Genomic DNA, 16,320 nt, shown 5'->3' on the forward strand with positions numbered 1-16,320 from the left:
CCGAGACATTCTGAGCCTCATCCTGACCATGCTGCTGTCTTCTGACTCTACCATCTTTGAATTTATTCTGCTGGGTTTACTGAACATTAAACATTTTAATGATAATTCAGGATTTTATCAGTGAACCAAACAATTATAAGAGACATTTGAGAAACTATGCATGTGCATTTTAACACTGGTGCATGTTATTGTACAGTACATGATTTCTTGATCCTTGACTTGTCAGTGTTTGAAAATGATTGGGTCCTAACTGCAAAAGCCGTTTTGATTTTAAAATGGGTTTGAACAGCAGAACTATTTACCTAATAAATCAGAGTAACACAAAAAGTCTCACCCTGTCCAAGCTAAAAAAATAAATAAAATAAAAAACACAGACAACAAAGTAAAGTAGTGTGTAATATCTGCACTTGTTTAGTAATAGAATACTAAATATGAGCTGAATATATTTTTTTTATTCATTGAGTTAATTGTTAAAAGGGTCTCAGAGGCTTGTTGAAATCAGTAGGTAGATGTTGCAGCACTCGTGTGCAGGTCCATCATTCCCATCTGGACATGGGCATCTGTCCATAATTGTACAGTGATGAATTTGGAATCGTAACGTAAATGTACACAATGATCATAACATTAAAACCACTCAGAGGTGAAGTGAATACCATTGGTTATCTCGATACATTGGCACCTGTCAAGCAGTATGATATATATTATGCAGCAAGTGAACAGTCAGTTCTCAAAGTTGATGTGTTGGAAGCAGGACAAATGGGTAAGCATAAATATTTGCGTGACTCTGACAAAGGCCAGATTGTGACTGTTAAGCCTAGTTTACATTACACCAAACACCTACCAACACCGTCACCAACTTTTAAAAGTTGGCCAATGGATTTAGAATGTTGGGATACACAACTTTCATGTTCACACTACCCAACAGACTCCAACAAACTTTTTTAACGGACATTCAGACAAATGGATGATCCTTGTACCACGATCAAATTTTTACTGTTATTAGTGACTTTATGTGCCATTCTTCACCTGAAAAGATGAGTGAAGAAGGTGAGGTTCTGGGTGAAGCCTTGGTTATTGTGAGGTGAGAGACAGTGCACTTACTTAAATTTATGCAGAGAACTGCAGACAGAGGATGTGTGGAGCTTTCAAAATTTTGCTCGGTTTGCCCCCAAGCTGTTTCAACAACTCAGAGAAAGACCTATTTTAAGGTAGGCTATGTGGTAAGCTAAGACCATTATTAGGTCATACATTATGAACAATATTTTTTATGCAAATTTAAGTTGTAAACCTTTGTTGCGATTTTGCTTCTTACTTCGTGAAACAGAATATGGAAAATGGCATACAGTTAACAGATGATCCCAAGAGTAGATGATCCTTACCAGGAGTCAAAATAAACTTTTATTTTAAATAACACACACATAATTTATCTTCTTTTTTCTGATTCATTCAGAAATCTGCCATTTTACCCACAACAACTATTTAACATGCCTAGCACCTAGCTTTTGTTTCTATGGGGTTTTCAGAGATGCTTGCCTCATGGTCATGGCAGTTCCTACCCAGGTCAGATTACATTAGATTATGTTGGAAAAATCATACCACACTCCTCAAGCATTCCATGACCAACAAACGCCGATTGAACATGTGTTGACACTGTCAGGGTTAACACACTGATCTGACAAAACCCAACAAACATTTCTGTTGATCTATTGGTGTTGGTCAGTGTGTCGAGGTCCTTTAACCTTGGGGGACATGACTTCCTGTTTGGATTTTGTGGTTGCCTGGGGGAGGAATCTACAACGTCCTGCCCTACAAGGCCTAAAGGTAAGGGCTATTTACATTTGGGAGGATGTGCTGGTGACAATGCACATGTACAACCCCTTTGTGGAGGAGCTCAATATCAGGCATTTTCTTCACAGATTTTGTTTGAAGGTGGAGTGGGGACAAAAAATCTGTAATGCCTTTGGGATTTGGACTAGAAGAAGGAAATACCAGGTGCACTTTTTGCACAGCTCCTGGTGGGGTGGTATAGCCTCCAAGGTCTTTTGCCATTGGGCCATCGGCTTCCTCTATTATTCTGGGCACCCAGTAACCTGCAGGGAATGTGGAGCAGCTGGGCACACAAAACCTGTCTTCAACAGTAACAAGTGTCACTTCTGTGGGTCTCAGAAGCAGGTGTCGGCGGCTTTCAGTGCTCCTAAAAAGTGCAGCCTTTGTGGAGGGGAAGACCACCTCTACAGGGGATGTGCACTGAGGAAGATAATTTTTGCAGACCTCTTCTCCCTGGAAGACTTGCAGATTGGAGGTGTGAAAAGCCCAGCTTGAAGCTGACGAAGGCTCCCCTTGATGCAGAGGGACATCAGAAGTTAACTGGGGCAGAGAAAGAAGGGAGGAAAAAGTCTGTCAAGCTCCCAAGTGTGCTCTGCAAATCCATGTGGAGAAGGCCAGGTTGAAAAGGTGGGAAGCCAGTTGGGACAGAACAAAGAGCAGAAAAATGTTGAGGAGGTAAGAAGGCAAAAGCAGGAGGCAACAGAGAGCAACGATAAGAAAGGATAAGAAGGTCAGGAAATAGAAGGAGAAGAGGAGAAGGGAGCTCCCCCTGCTGTGGTTGGTAGGCTGGTGCAGGATTCCTTGCCCAGAATGGTCCCCAAGGAGGGGTCGCAGGCACAGATTCCAGGGGTCAACCCCCAGACTAATAAACGTTTATGCACCTTGCACTGGGGGGGAGGGGGGTTCTTCAGGGCTTTGGAGCACGTCTGCTTTACCAACAGACTGGTGGTCCTCAGTGGGGAATTCAATGTCTCCCTTGATAGAGCACTGGCAATAGAGGGGAGTATGGACCTGCAGACTCTTTGCAGTGCTTTGCACCTGGTTGATGCCAGCAGAGTGGACCAAGTGGGCCAAGCTTCACATGGAGTAATTCCTGAGGAGCCTGGTCCAGGCTCGACTGTTTGTCCCCAGGTGGCAGGAGGCAAGGGAGTATGTTAATTATCCCATATGGGGCAGGTTGGGAAACTGTCTCGGAATATTTCGAGTAACTTAGTCCACTTCTCTATATTCTCTATACAAATGACTGTCAGAGACCAGTCACCACCACTCATTACTTTAAATATACAGGTGATACTGCCTTTCTTGCATTGCTTAATACGGACAATGATTATTTTTTGGACTATCAATGCTCCACAGCACATTATAGCACATGGTGTGATGAAAACTTTCTCCACCTTAATATCACAAAGACTAAGGAACTGGTTTTTAGCTCTTCAAAAACACTGATCCATCCTTCAAATATTACCATTAATGGTGAGATGGTTGAAAGGGTGGAGCATTTCAGATATCTGGGCATTACATTGAATAAACATTTCAACTTCAATCAGCACACTCTATGTATTTACAAGTGCTGTCAACAGAGACTTACAGTTATTCATAAACTTAAATATCTGTCTGTTCAATCTAGTCTGCTTCTTCTTCTCCCATTTGTTTTTTTCCATATGCTAACAGTTACCATAAAAACAAGCTCGTGAAGATAACTAATTTAGCGAGAAAAATTATTGATATTCCCACCCCTAATTTATCAGACTGTGTCATTTCATATACGCTCCGGAAGGCACATAAAATTTTAAATGATCCAGACCACCCACTTTATCAATATTTCAACCCCCTTCCTTCTGGCCGCAGGTATAGACTACCCATGTGCCGAAAGGCCAGCTATGGTAGGAGTTTTGTTCCTATGGCTATACGAGTGTTAAACAAATAGGTACTCAACCATTGTAATGCCAGATGCATTTGTTTTATTATCCTGGTGTTTTTCTTTTTGTCCCTTTCTTCCCTCTATGCCTGCGATTGTTTACGATGGTTTATATGTATGGTGGTGTTGTTTGTTTTATCTATGCACCTGTGGTGGAAACAAATTACCTCTTGAGGACAAATAAATTATCTGTCTATCTAACTGTTTGGTTTTATGTTTTCTTTGATTTGTTGTGTCAGGTTATGAATTGTAGAATAGGGGGGGGGGGGGGTTTCAAACGTTACTAATGAGATTGAACTTTTCTTTTCAGGTGATGGGTTTGTGCTTCGGTTTTGTGGGGGGTTTCCCCCTCTTTATGGTTATAGATGATGGAATCGGGAGGTCAAAAATGTATCAAAGAGTATGTGTATATTTCAGGTGACTGTGTTTGCTGTTGGGTTTCATGAGTATCTGTTTATGTTTCAGGTGAAAGTTTAACCTTTGTTTTCCATGGCTTGGATTTCCATGGCTTGGTTTTCCATGGTGCTTTTGTGTTTATTTTCCTGGGAATTGCTTGATAACACAAAATGATAATGTTTAACAGATAAGTAACTAAATATGTTCAAATATATTATTAATGAACATCAGTAATGATAGATTTAAAATTATTTATGTTCATATTAATTTTTTTTTAATTGTATAGAGCTTTTTACAATGGTCATTGTCTCAAAGCAGAGAAGAAGGCCTAATTGTCTACAGTCACTGTAGACTTTGCACGACTGTAGACACTGCCCTGTGCAGTCTACAGTGGACTTCGACTGTAGACAATCACATTGTAGATGACTGTATACAACCAATCATAGGCCAGAGACACCGCCAAATTAAGTGTGTAATAGTAGCTAGGTAGATCGTGTGATAATAAACATTTTGGCACTGTAAGCTTGTTAACAGGCGTTACTGGAATCATAGTTAGCTCTTGGCACCACTTGCTTTCTGGTAGTGTGTCCACACTCTCCCCTGATTTTAGTGTATAAAGACAGAGCATTAAGTTGAATGTCTGAATTATAATATGTTATCTATAACGTGAGCCACAAGAGCACGAGCTATAATAAAACAACAAGGTGATGTGATGCAGCCTGACCATATTAACTTACATTAGAACAGGTTATTATTAAAAGGTTAATTAAACAACAACAACAACAAAAAAGAAAACTCATTGTTACAAAGTGCTGACATCAAAGAATTTTCTCCATAAATGTTACATGTCTTCTTACAGAAAACTTCTTTTTAAGGATTATAAGTTTCTCTTTTTTTATATGTTGTTATTTATTATGATATAAAAATTTAACAATATCGTTGGTGGAGAACAAACTACAATTATGACTTAAACCTAAATTATTGTGTTAAAACCTGGCAGTATGTCACCAAATTAAAACATATAGGTGTACTACAAAACAATAAGACTTAAATAAATTATAATGCAGACTATTTTTATACAGCAAAATCAGGGGAGAGCGCGAACGCAGTCCCCCACTACCACAAATTATGCAGTCGAGATTCCCACATTTGGGGAATTCGCAGGGGTCAGCACAACCGGAGTGCAATGGCTGAGCCTCGCCCTGGGTGAACCACCTTCTTGATCATGGTATCTCCCCTGCCAGGTAAGTATGAGTTGCTTTTCCATCGGCTACCGACTGCACCACAGCACACACTGTTTACCATCATGGTGAAAAATATAGCACTTAAATATTAAACACACATCCAAGTGTAAAACACTACAGCCTAAAAGGACTGAAAAAAATATCACGTTTTATTACACTTAAAGTCGTGTGGTCGTCTATTTTCTTAACAACAAAACAGTATAATACTTCCCATGATGCACTGCTTCTGAATATGTAAAGAAGACCTACACTGTCCAGAAAACGGCTTTTGTAATTGTAGCATGTGCACTAAAATCACAACTGTCAGTCCAGGAAAAGCAGCGTATTGCTACACGATAAGCAATGAGAGTCAGTAAAAATATTTTTTCAACAATTTTATGAAGACTGTTTGAAAGCCTCGCTACAATTAGCCCCGCCCCCTTGGTATGCAGCGAGTTACAGCCAAAATAAAACCACGTCTCTACAAGAAATCTCACTTCCATTCATTTAATTACCAAATAAATAAGGAACTGAGGTAGAAAAGCAGCTTCATACAAGTGATTATATCATCGCAATCTATGAACAAAGAGAGCTGAAAAAAACTCGCATGAAAGCAGAAGTTTCTGTCCGACCCGCAATGAGAGTCCGGATATATAGTTCCGGGTTGATAGTTCCGTCTGCCACAAATTATGATTGATGTGGTTAATAGATTATGAATAATAAATTGATACATTAGTAGTTTATATTAATATTACGACAAATTTGAGCTGTTTGATAAATTAAGTTAAGCAAAATCAAGCGCAAGAAATAATTCTTTTCGTTGTAGAACTACAGTGCGTGTTTTAAGTCACTTATAAATACAATAATTTAGCCTTTAAAATGATTTTGGCACGCTATAAGTCAGGCTTCCAATAAAGACAGCTGTCTTTCTACGATTTTTTAAAACAGAAAATAAATGACTTTACTGTGAGGTAGTCAGGTACAGTTTGGTTTAAAACTGCAGCCAAAAGTCGGAGTAGCGAGTTTGGTTTTCATGGCAGATAAATTAAGATGTATGTAAAAGTACAGACTTGTACAAATCCACACTGGTCCTTTATGAACAATTAAAAATTATTTTCTGTAGTGAACTTGGAATTCAGCGTAAACTGTGAATTCAGTGAGACCATAACCCGCTTAAATGCAAAAATTCTACAAACAAATTAATTACAAGTATAGCGTTCACTTCCGTGTAAGTAATTACCACCACAAACAAACATACAATCATTATCTTTCATTGACAGTAATAAAAGGGGTGCATCAATAACGTCACGCGCGTGTTTATTTATTTACCTTTTAAAAATATTTTCTTGTTGAAGCAGTTTTCGTAGCTATTTCTATTGGCAGTTAGTTTAAGATGAAAATATTACAATTATAAACTGACGCTAATGTTAAAAAAGCGGTTTTATTGAAGTTCACGCTACACATACAGGGATAGACAACAGTTACTCTGATCACAACGTATAAACATTCAAAGATTTTCACTGCAAAAACCATTCCATTATCTTTTCTTGGACAGTATAAGGGGGGTGCACCGTTCCCGGAAGTACTGCAATACCGAGTCGATGCGTGGAGTGGACGGAGCAAGCCCCTATTCCATCTCCCTGCTCCAAAAATCAATTTAATATATGGTCCCCGGGTAGGGGACGTATCAGATATTAAACTGATAAGAACAGATTTTTCTTTCGAAAAAATTTTATTGTCACTTTTTTCTTTTTTTCATATTCACAGTGTACACAGTTTTTTCCTTCTCAGTTTACAGATGATTTGTTTTAAATAAATAAATAATTAAACTTAGATAAAACAATTTCTTATTTTAAAAACTGTTTAAAGGAAAAATAAATAAATACATAGATTGTGTGTGTAAAAAACCATGAATAAAAGTGTCCATAAAATCGTTTCATTTTTAAACATCATTAAATAAATCAATTGATTTATAAAAAGCACATACATATCTTTATATAAAACACACAAAATAAAAAACCACTCAAGCCTCCTCTCTTTTCCAAGATCGGGTGTGAGTCCTTACCAAGGGAGCCCATCTCACTGCTCTCCAGCCACGGCCGAGGCCCGTCACTTCCGGTGCCCGGAGGAGATCCTCTACCCTCCGGCTCGCTGCTCCCGTAGCCTTTGCAGGTGAGGGCGCATCTACGAGCGGCCAGGGTCGGTGGCGGCCGGGACCTTTCTCGTGCAACCCCGGCCCCCTCCTCCGAATGTCGCCGCGCGGTACCCCTGCAGCGTGGACTTCGCCATCTGCTCGCTCGCGTGGAGGGGCACCGTCACGCGTTTCCCCACCAGCAGGTTTCTGGTGGTCCAGATGGCATCCTTCACGGCGTTGAGGGTGAGCCAGAGCGTGGTGAACCTCTGCGCCGTTAGGCCCTTCGAGCCTGGGCCCACCCCGAGGATGGCGAGCTTGTAGTCCAGCTGGACCCCACCTGCCGACAGGCACGGGAAATGCAGGGGGCCGGTCGTGGTCCACTGGTCCCGCGCGGCGCCGCACTCCCACAAGAGGTGTCGCACGGTCTCCGGCGCGTTGCATCCGGGTCGTGGGCAGATGGGGTTGGAGCCCATGCCCCGGGAGTGCATGACCGCCCTGACCGGGAGAATCTCATGGGCCACCATCCATGACAGGTCCTTGTGCCTGTTCTGAAGAGCAGGGTGGGCGGCGTTCCTCCAAACTTGTTTGGCCTCACTTAGAGCGAGGCCTGGGACTGGACTCACAGGTTCCCGATCCTGAACGAGAGACATAAGAGACTTGTGGTTAGTTAAAACTGAAACATCTTCTCCTTCTAAAACATTTTTCTTTAAAAATCTCTTGATAAAATCGTGTTCTTTTGTCAGATTAAAAGACACAGGCGTTTTGAGGTCTACAGGTAAAATCTTTAGGCTTCGTAGGTATGACCCCATCCAGAAACGGGTCATGGCCGCTGTCTTGCTCTCTCTGGACGGGGCCACGGCGTACGCGATGTGGAGGGCGGTGAAACGGCTGCCTAAAAAGAGGTGGGGGTCCGGGAGGCCTTTCCCGCCGTTTTCCGGTCTCTTCTTCACGACCTCCCTCTTCACTCTCTCCCACTTGGACCCCCAGAAGAAGTAAAACACCGCCCTCTCCAGCTCTAAAAGAAAGTGTCGTGGGGGACTAAAAACAGAACACACCAGTAACATCAAAGGTAAAATTACTGCTTTAAAAATTAAAACTTTACCTTCCAATGTCATCTGTCTCAGTCCCCAAAAGCCCAGTTTCTGCCTGACTTTCCCTAACACGTCGGCCCAGTTTCCACGTCCTCCACCCTCTTTGTCAAATTTTACTCCTAAAATCCGTAGGTCGTTTTTAAAAACCAATTCCAGTCCTCCTGTGTCCACGCTACCCCACGGCCCGAAGAGCTGGGCCTCGGACTTGCCCCTGTTGAGCTTGGCGCCCGAGGCCCGACCGTACCAGTCAGTCAGGTCCATTGCTCTTCGCATGGATAAAACGTCTGTGGCTAAAAGGGTTACGTCGTCCATATATAAAACGCACGTCGCGGTCAGTCCACCCGTCCCAGGCACTTCAAGTCCTTTAATCCATTTATCCCTTCTCAAGATCTGTGCCAGTGGCTCGATGCAAGCCACATACAGGAGGGGAGATAAAGGACACCCCTGACGGACGCCACTGCGGATATTCACCGCCTTGGACACGTGCCCGTTTACCAACATTCTACTGATTATGCCCTTGTACAGTAATCCCACCCAGGCTATGAACCTATCAGGGAACCCCATTTTGTCCAGTACCTGAAACAGGAACTGATGCGAGACTCGGTCAAATGCTTTTTCAAAATCTAGGTTCAGGACCGCTAGCCGGATGTTTCTGTCTCTCGCGTAACAGATGACGTCTCTGATCAGTACCAGGCTGTCGGTGATCTTCCTCCCTGGCACAGCGCATGCTTGATCCGGGTGGATCACGTCCTCTAAAACGGTCGACATACGTGCAGATAAAATCTTGCTAAAAAGTTTACAATCGAAATTTAAAAGCGTGATCGGTCTCCAGTTCCTGAGGTCTGTCTTGTCGCCTTTCTTGTGAAGAAGCGACACTATCCCTACTCTAAAGCTGTCTGGGAGTCTGTCCAAGGTCTCAAATTCGTTAAAAACAGTGAATAAGTCATGTGCTAAAATGTCCCAGAAAGTCAGATAAAATTCTAGGGGGAGTCCATCCATTCCAGGGGACTTCCCCCTTTTAAAACCTTTTAAAGAATTTTGCATTTCTAAAAGCGTGAAATCCTGGGATAAAAGCATTGTTTCACTATTGACCTTGTTGTCTAAAAAGGCTAAAACTTCCTCCAGGGTATCTTTGTGCACAGATTTTTCCTTATATAGGTCGGTATAAAATTCTTCCACCCCACCTAAAATCTCATCTGTTGATTTTAACTCCCTCCCTCCATCTTTTATTGTGGTGATTATACCTCCCCTTGAAACAATCTTTTTAAAAAAATATCTTGTGCACTTTTCCCCTTCTTCAATCTCCCTCTCTCTGCTTCTTAAAATGACCCCCCTGCTTTGTATATCCGATAAAACACGCATTTCTTCTTTTACTTCTTTAATCTGTTCAGTAAAATCAATCCCACAGTTAAAAAGGTTAAAATATCTCTGCAGCCTTTTTTGCAGTCCCATCATGCATCTTTTTTCCTTATTTTTCCTTTCTTTCCCTACCTTCTTAAAAAATATTTTTGTCCGTTCCTTTATCATCTCCCACCACTGTGCTCGTGACTCATAAAAGTCCTGGAGGGTCTGCCATTGGCTGAACTGCTCCCTGTACTCTCTGACTACTTCTTTATCTTCTAACACCGAGCAGTTCAGCCTCCAGAGCCCTCCTCCTACCGTCACACCAGTGGACAGTGACAGGGTGCAGGACAGCATCATGTGGTCAGAAAAGAAGAAAGGGGTCAGTGTAGCATCGGTCGGCGGGCAGTCCCGTGTAAAAACATAGTCGATCCGAGAGGCTCTGGTGCCATCACCACTGAACCAGGTGAAGCCCTCCTCTCTTTGATGCAATGCTTTAAAACAGTCGACTAGTTTAAAATCTTTGATTAATCCCTGGAGTAAAACCGATGTTTTATCAACTGCGCACTCCCCTGTTACCCTTTTCCTGTCTTTAGCTGTTAAAATACAATTAAAATCCCCTGCTACGATTAAAGGAGCCCTCCCTAGCATGTGGGACTGCAGGTCTTCTAAAAGTTCATACCTTTCATTTTTTTCTGTAAAACCATACACATTAAGAATGGTAAAATCCCTATCTAAAAACGTCAGATTGGCTAAAATTGCCCGGCCATCCCTCACCACTGTGCTGCCCTTCACCACAATATTGGGATTTTTTATTAAAATAGCGACACCATCACATTTATTAAAATTGGAACCACTCCACACGGAGGGTCCCGGTGTCCACATGTCTTCCCATTTCCTATAACTGGATAAAAAGGGCAAAGCACACTCTTGTAATAAAATCACATCTGACTTAAAAGCTTTTAAAAAGGATAATACACTCTGTGCTCTCAGGGTGGACCTCACACTTCTCACATTGATGGTAGAGATTGTGAGGGCCATGAGCAGTATGGTAAAAATAGGTATAAAACGGTATTAAAAACATGCAGAGACAATGTTAAAAACAAATTAGAGGCATATTATCTCTTGTGACACTTGCTCTTCCTTTATCCCAGTGGGACTGGGTTCAGGAGGGCAAGTGTCTGCTGCCTCACGGGCCGCGGAGGCAACCTCTCGCGGCTCCTTTGGCGAAGATGTTCTCAGCTGGAGGTGCAAGAAAGAAACCTCATTTGGGGGCTCTGAGGGCCATAAGCGGTTCAGGTCTTCCGAGGAAGAACTGTCCCGCCTATGCTCTGCCCTCAGTTTCTTCTCCTCTGTTACAAACAGAGGAGATCCCGCAGGTCTTTTCTGCACCTGAGCATTCGGGAGAGGACTGTCTGGCCCACTCTCCCCAGATACCACACTTAACTCTGATACTGTCTCCATTGAGGAAGCCGTCCCTTCCTCCCCTTCCGCCATTTCCTGTACTTTATTTTGCGGGGAGGGGGGGGCTTCCTCCCTCTGCTTGTCTGACTCCGCCCCTGAGGCCGCCCCACTTACCGGTATCTGCTCAGGCCCTGAGGCTGACGGGAGAGCTGGCTCTCCCGCCAAAACCACAGGGCCCGCCTCCTTCTCCGTTGTTTGCTCGGTTTGTCGCGTTTGTGGGGCGGCCATCTTGTTGTTTTTCAATTTGTTGGCAAAGCTCTTTGGGCAATCTCTGTAGAGGTGGTTTGTCTCCCCACACAGATTGCACCGTCTGCCAATGGTGCACTCATCAAAAACGTGACCAATTTCTCTACATTTTCCACAAATGATTTCCTGGCACGCCTCGGCTAGATGACCCATCCTCCCACACTTACGGCAGAGTTTGGGCATCCCCTGGTAGTGGATGTAGCCTCTGTTCTCTCCCAACACAATCATGGAAGGCAGATGTCTCAGGCCCTGGTAGCCCCCAGCGTCTTCCCATTGTTTAATGGAAATCCGCCAGGAACAATTCCAGATGCCGTCCTCATCCAACACTTTGACTGGTTGTCCGCGAACAGTACAAAATCTACCCAGCCATACGCAAATGTCATCCCCAGTCACCGTTTCATTAAACATCCTAACAATCACCGTTTTAAGTGAATTATCAGAGAGTTTCTCCACGGTGAACATGGAGAAATGGGCCTTACAACCATCAAACCGTTGCCAGAAATCATTTAGCAGAGATGCAGTCCGAAAGCTAACATCAAAACCTTTATTCAGGGGCAGAGTCACCAGACAGTTCAGTTCATCGGGTTTAAAGCTAAGAGATTTTTGGATTAGCTTCCTGGAGAAATCAAGGCGTGACATCCCCAGGAGCTTTCCATCCACTTCTTTAAATAAAAAGCGCACGCTGTGGTGCCTCCTCATGCTGGCACGAGCAGCCGACATTTTGGAGGCACCACTAGCCTATACATACATACCTAAATAAATAAATAAATAAACTACAATAAATAGTTAAACAAATATAAAACTAAACGAAATAAATATTTTGAAAACGAAAAAGGAAAAAAAGAATTAAATAAATGAATTTGTACTTACCTATTTACAGTTTCACTGGCTCGATGGTACATTCACCAACTGAAGCTGAAGATCACAGGATCCGCACAAATTTCCTCTCTGAACGGTTTTGCCCAAAACCACGAAAAGGTTGAGAGCAATGGCCGCCAAAGAGTCGATCGCAGTCTCTTCCGATTGAACTTAGCCAAAAGGCAGAGAAGCCGATCGTTATCACTAGTTCCGCTATGATTGGCCATTCCAGTGTATTTCTATTTCAGTGTACTCAATGGTCGCAGCTTTCCTTACGTGCGGAAAGGGAGGGGCTATATCAGGCTCAGATGCTGAACGAAAAAAAAAAAGATGTTTACATTGCCAGCAGCCACAACTTACTATGTTGATTTTAAATTGTGCAAGCAAAATTCGCCTGACTGTGACGATTACGCCTCAGTCTGACGGTGACTGAGGTCTTATTGGGCATAAAATGAACCATTAACATAAACAGTAAAATGCAGCAATTCATCTTTGCTATCTGTTTGGCTATTTCGCTAATGCTAGCGCCATCGCGTGTTTCACATAATTTGCCCTCGACCGGGAAACAGCATATACTTCCGGTTAGTACTATACCAAAAGTGTGCCATTTGAGACGATATTACCCTTCTAAAATTCATACACTAGATGGCAGAGTGTATAGTGCATAGTGTAAGTGTAAGTGTATATTATGTCATTCGGGGCAACTTCTGACTTCAGCACTCAATTGACAGTTTGAGTTGGTCCACACAGCAAAATCCCCAGTGTTGATTTAACACCCACAGTGTTGAATTCACACCCTACAGGGTTTATATAAGTCCATTGGACTCATATAAACACTCAGGGTGTTAATTCAACACTAGGGACTTTACTCTGCAGGAGAAGAGATGCGTCTCTACACATATACATTACTTTTACATCTATTCATTTAGCAGATGCTTTTATCCAGAGCGACTTACAAATGAGAAAATACTAGCAAATATATAATTAAATATCGACATGAAATAAAAAACAACCACTTCCGGAAATAACACAAGGAGAGCATCCTTAACGTAAAAAAAAAATAAAAAAATTTTTAAAAAATTAATATATGGTCCTCGGGTAGGGGACATACCAGATATTAAACTGACAAGAACAGATTTTTATTTGTAAAAAATTTTATTGACACTTTTTTCTTCACATTCACAATTTAACTGATTTTTCCTCCTCAATCAATGAACACAGACAACATTTGTGATTTATAAATAAACTTGTGTAACATACACAAAACAGGACACTACAAACTTAAAATGTTGATTTTATCTTTAAACTTAAATTCTGGTCATTTTCCTGTTTTTTTTCTTTTCTTTTCCTTTTTTTTGAATATCATAAATTAATTGTGCTTGACTGACTAACAAAGAAATATTGTTGTTACTAATGGAAACCTTGTTTTTATTAAACCAGTTTGAAGGTAACCCATGCACACACCAACATTGGGAAACAACTTTTAAAAAGACCTCGCACCCAAAACGGGCTGTGACCCTGAACAACCATTCCCACAGATAACTATTAAGTAGCTTCTGTACTAAAAGTGGAAGACTTTTACTACAGGAAAGGGTAGCAATGAAAGAAAAAATATATATTATTTTATTAGGTATCCGACACTAATTAACGGGGAGAATTGAGAAAGAGATTATTTTTACAGTAAGTAGTAACAGGAGGACACTGAAATTATCTCACGTATATCTCAAGATATAACACCTTACATTAGTCATGATATTTAAACATATTCACAGCAATATTACTTTTTATTGTTAATGATCTATAAACATTTGAATGACTGCAATTTTCACGGAGTGATCCAACCATTCATGCATGTTTCTAAATCCCCACGATTATACTAACACAATTAAAAATTCTGATTTTAGTACAGCAAAATCAGGGGAGAGCGCGAACGCAGTCCCCCACTACCACAAATTATGCAGTCGAGATTCCCACATTTGGGGAATTCGCAGGGGTCAGCACAACCGGAGTGCAATGGCTGAGCCTCGCCCTGGGTGAACCACCTTCTTGATCATGGTATCTCCCCTGCCAGGTAAGTATGAGTTGCATTACCATCGGCTACCGACTGCACCACAGCACACACTGTTTACCATCATGGTGAAAAATATAGCACTTAAATATTAAACACACATCCAAGTGTAAAACACTACAGCCTAAAAGGACTGAAAAAAATATCACGTTTTATTACACTTAAAGTCGTGTGGTCGTCTATTTTCTTAACAACAAAACAGTATAATACTTCCCATGATGCACTGCTTCTGAATATGTAAACGAGACCTACACTGTCCAGAAAACGGCTTTTGTAATTGTAGCATGTGCACTAAAATCACAACTGTCAGTCCAGGAGAAGCAGCGTATTGCTACACGATAAGCAATGAGAGTCAGTAAAAATATTTTTTCAACAATTTTATGAAGACTGTTTGAAAGCCTCGCTACAATTAGCCCCGCCCCCTTGGTATGCAGCGAGTTACAGCCAAAATAAAACCACGTCTCTACAAGAAATCTCACTTCCATTCATTTAATTACCAAATAAATAAGGAACTGAGGTAGAAAAGCAGCTTCATACAAGTGATTATATCATCGCAATCTATGAACAAAGAGAGCTGAAAAAAACTCGCATGAAAGCAGAAGTTTCTGTCCGACCCGCAATGAGAGTCCGGATATATAGTTCCGGGTTGATAGTTCCGTCTGCCACAAATTATGATTGATGTGGTTAATAGATTATGAATAATAAATTGATACATTAGTAGTTTATATTAATATTACGACAAATTTGAGCTGTTTGATAAATTAAGTTAAGCAAAATCAAGCGCAAGAAATAATTCTTTTCGTTGTAGAACTACAGTGCGTGTTTTAAGTCACTTATAAATACAATAATTTAGCCTTTAAAATGATTTTGGCACGCTATAAGTCAGGCTTCCAATAAAGACAGCTGTCTTTCTACGATTTTTTAAAACAGAAAATAAATGACTTTACTGTGAGGTAGTCAGGTACAGTTTGGTTTAAAACTGCAGCCAAAAGTCGGAGTAGCGAGTTTGGTTTTCATGGCAGATAAATTAAGATGTATGTAAAAGTACAGACTTGTACAAATCCACACTGGTCCTTTATGAACAATTAAAAATTATTTTCTGTAGTGAACTTGGAATTCAGCGTAAACTGTGAATTCAGTGAGACCATAACCCGCTTAAATGCAAAAATTCTACAAACAAATTAATTACAAGTATAGCGTTCACTTCCGTGTAAGTAATTACCACCACAAACAAACATACAATCATTATCTTTCATTGACAGTAATAAAAGGGGTGCATCAATAACGTCACGCGCGTGTTTATTTATTTACCTTTTAAAAATATTTTCTTGTTGAAGCAGTTTTCGTAGCTATTTCTATTGGCAGTTAGTTTAAGATGAAAATATTACAATTATAAACTGACGCTAATGTTAAAAAAGCGGTTTTATTGAAGTTCACGCTACACATACAGGGATAGACAACAGTTACTCTGATCACAACGTATAAACATTCAAAGATTTTCACTGCAAAAACCATTCCATTATCTTTTCTTGGACAGTATAAGGGGGGTGCACCGTTCCCGGAAGTACTGCAATACCGAGTCGATGCGTGGAGTGGACGGAGCAAGCCCCTATTCCATCTCCCTGCTCCAAAAATCAATTTAATATATGGTCCCCGGGTAGGGGACGTATCAGATATTAAACTGATAAGAACAGATACTACACTTGATCTTAGCCAAAAGGCCGAGAAGCGATACCTGAACTGATAAACCACGA

General features: G+C 41.3%; 3 non-coding genes and 1 pseudogene across 3 annotated transcripts; all 4 read right to left on the reverse strand.

Moving 5' to 3' along the window:
* Positions 1 to 5,229: 5,229 nt before the first annotated feature.
* On the reverse strand, positions 5,230 to 5,393 carry LOC124628362 (U1 spliceosomal RNA). Its single transcript, XR_006982863.1, has one exon. It is a non-coding gene; the product is annotated as a U1 spliceosomal RNA (small nuclear RNA).
* Positions 5,394 to 6,924: 1,531 nt separating this feature from the next.
* On the reverse strand, positions 6,925 to 7,100 carry LOC128633149 (uncharacterized; annotated as a pseudogene).
* A 7,313-nt stretch (positions 7,101 to 14,413) lies between these two features.
* Positions 14,414 to 14,577, reverse strand: LOC124628363 (U1 spliceosomal RNA). Its single transcript, XR_006982864.1, has one exon. It is a non-coding gene; the product is annotated as a U1 spliceosomal RNA (small nuclear RNA).
* Positions 14,578 to 16,108: 1,531 nt separating this feature from the next.
* LOC124628371 (U2 spliceosomal RNA) lies at positions 16,109 to 16,299 on the reverse strand. Its single transcript, XR_008396796.1, has one exon. It is a non-coding gene; the product is annotated as a U2 spliceosomal RNA (small nuclear RNA).
* Positions 16,300 to 16,320: the final 21 nt, after the last annotated feature.

The sequence above is a fragment of the Ictalurus punctatus genome, chromosome 7, assembly GCF_001660625.3.
Source record: "Ictalurus punctatus breed USDA103 chromosome 7, Coco_2.0, whole genome shotgun sequence".
Lineage (NCBI taxonomy): Eukaryota > Metazoa > Chordata > Actinopteri > Siluriformes > Ictaluridae > Ictalurus > Ictalurus punctatus.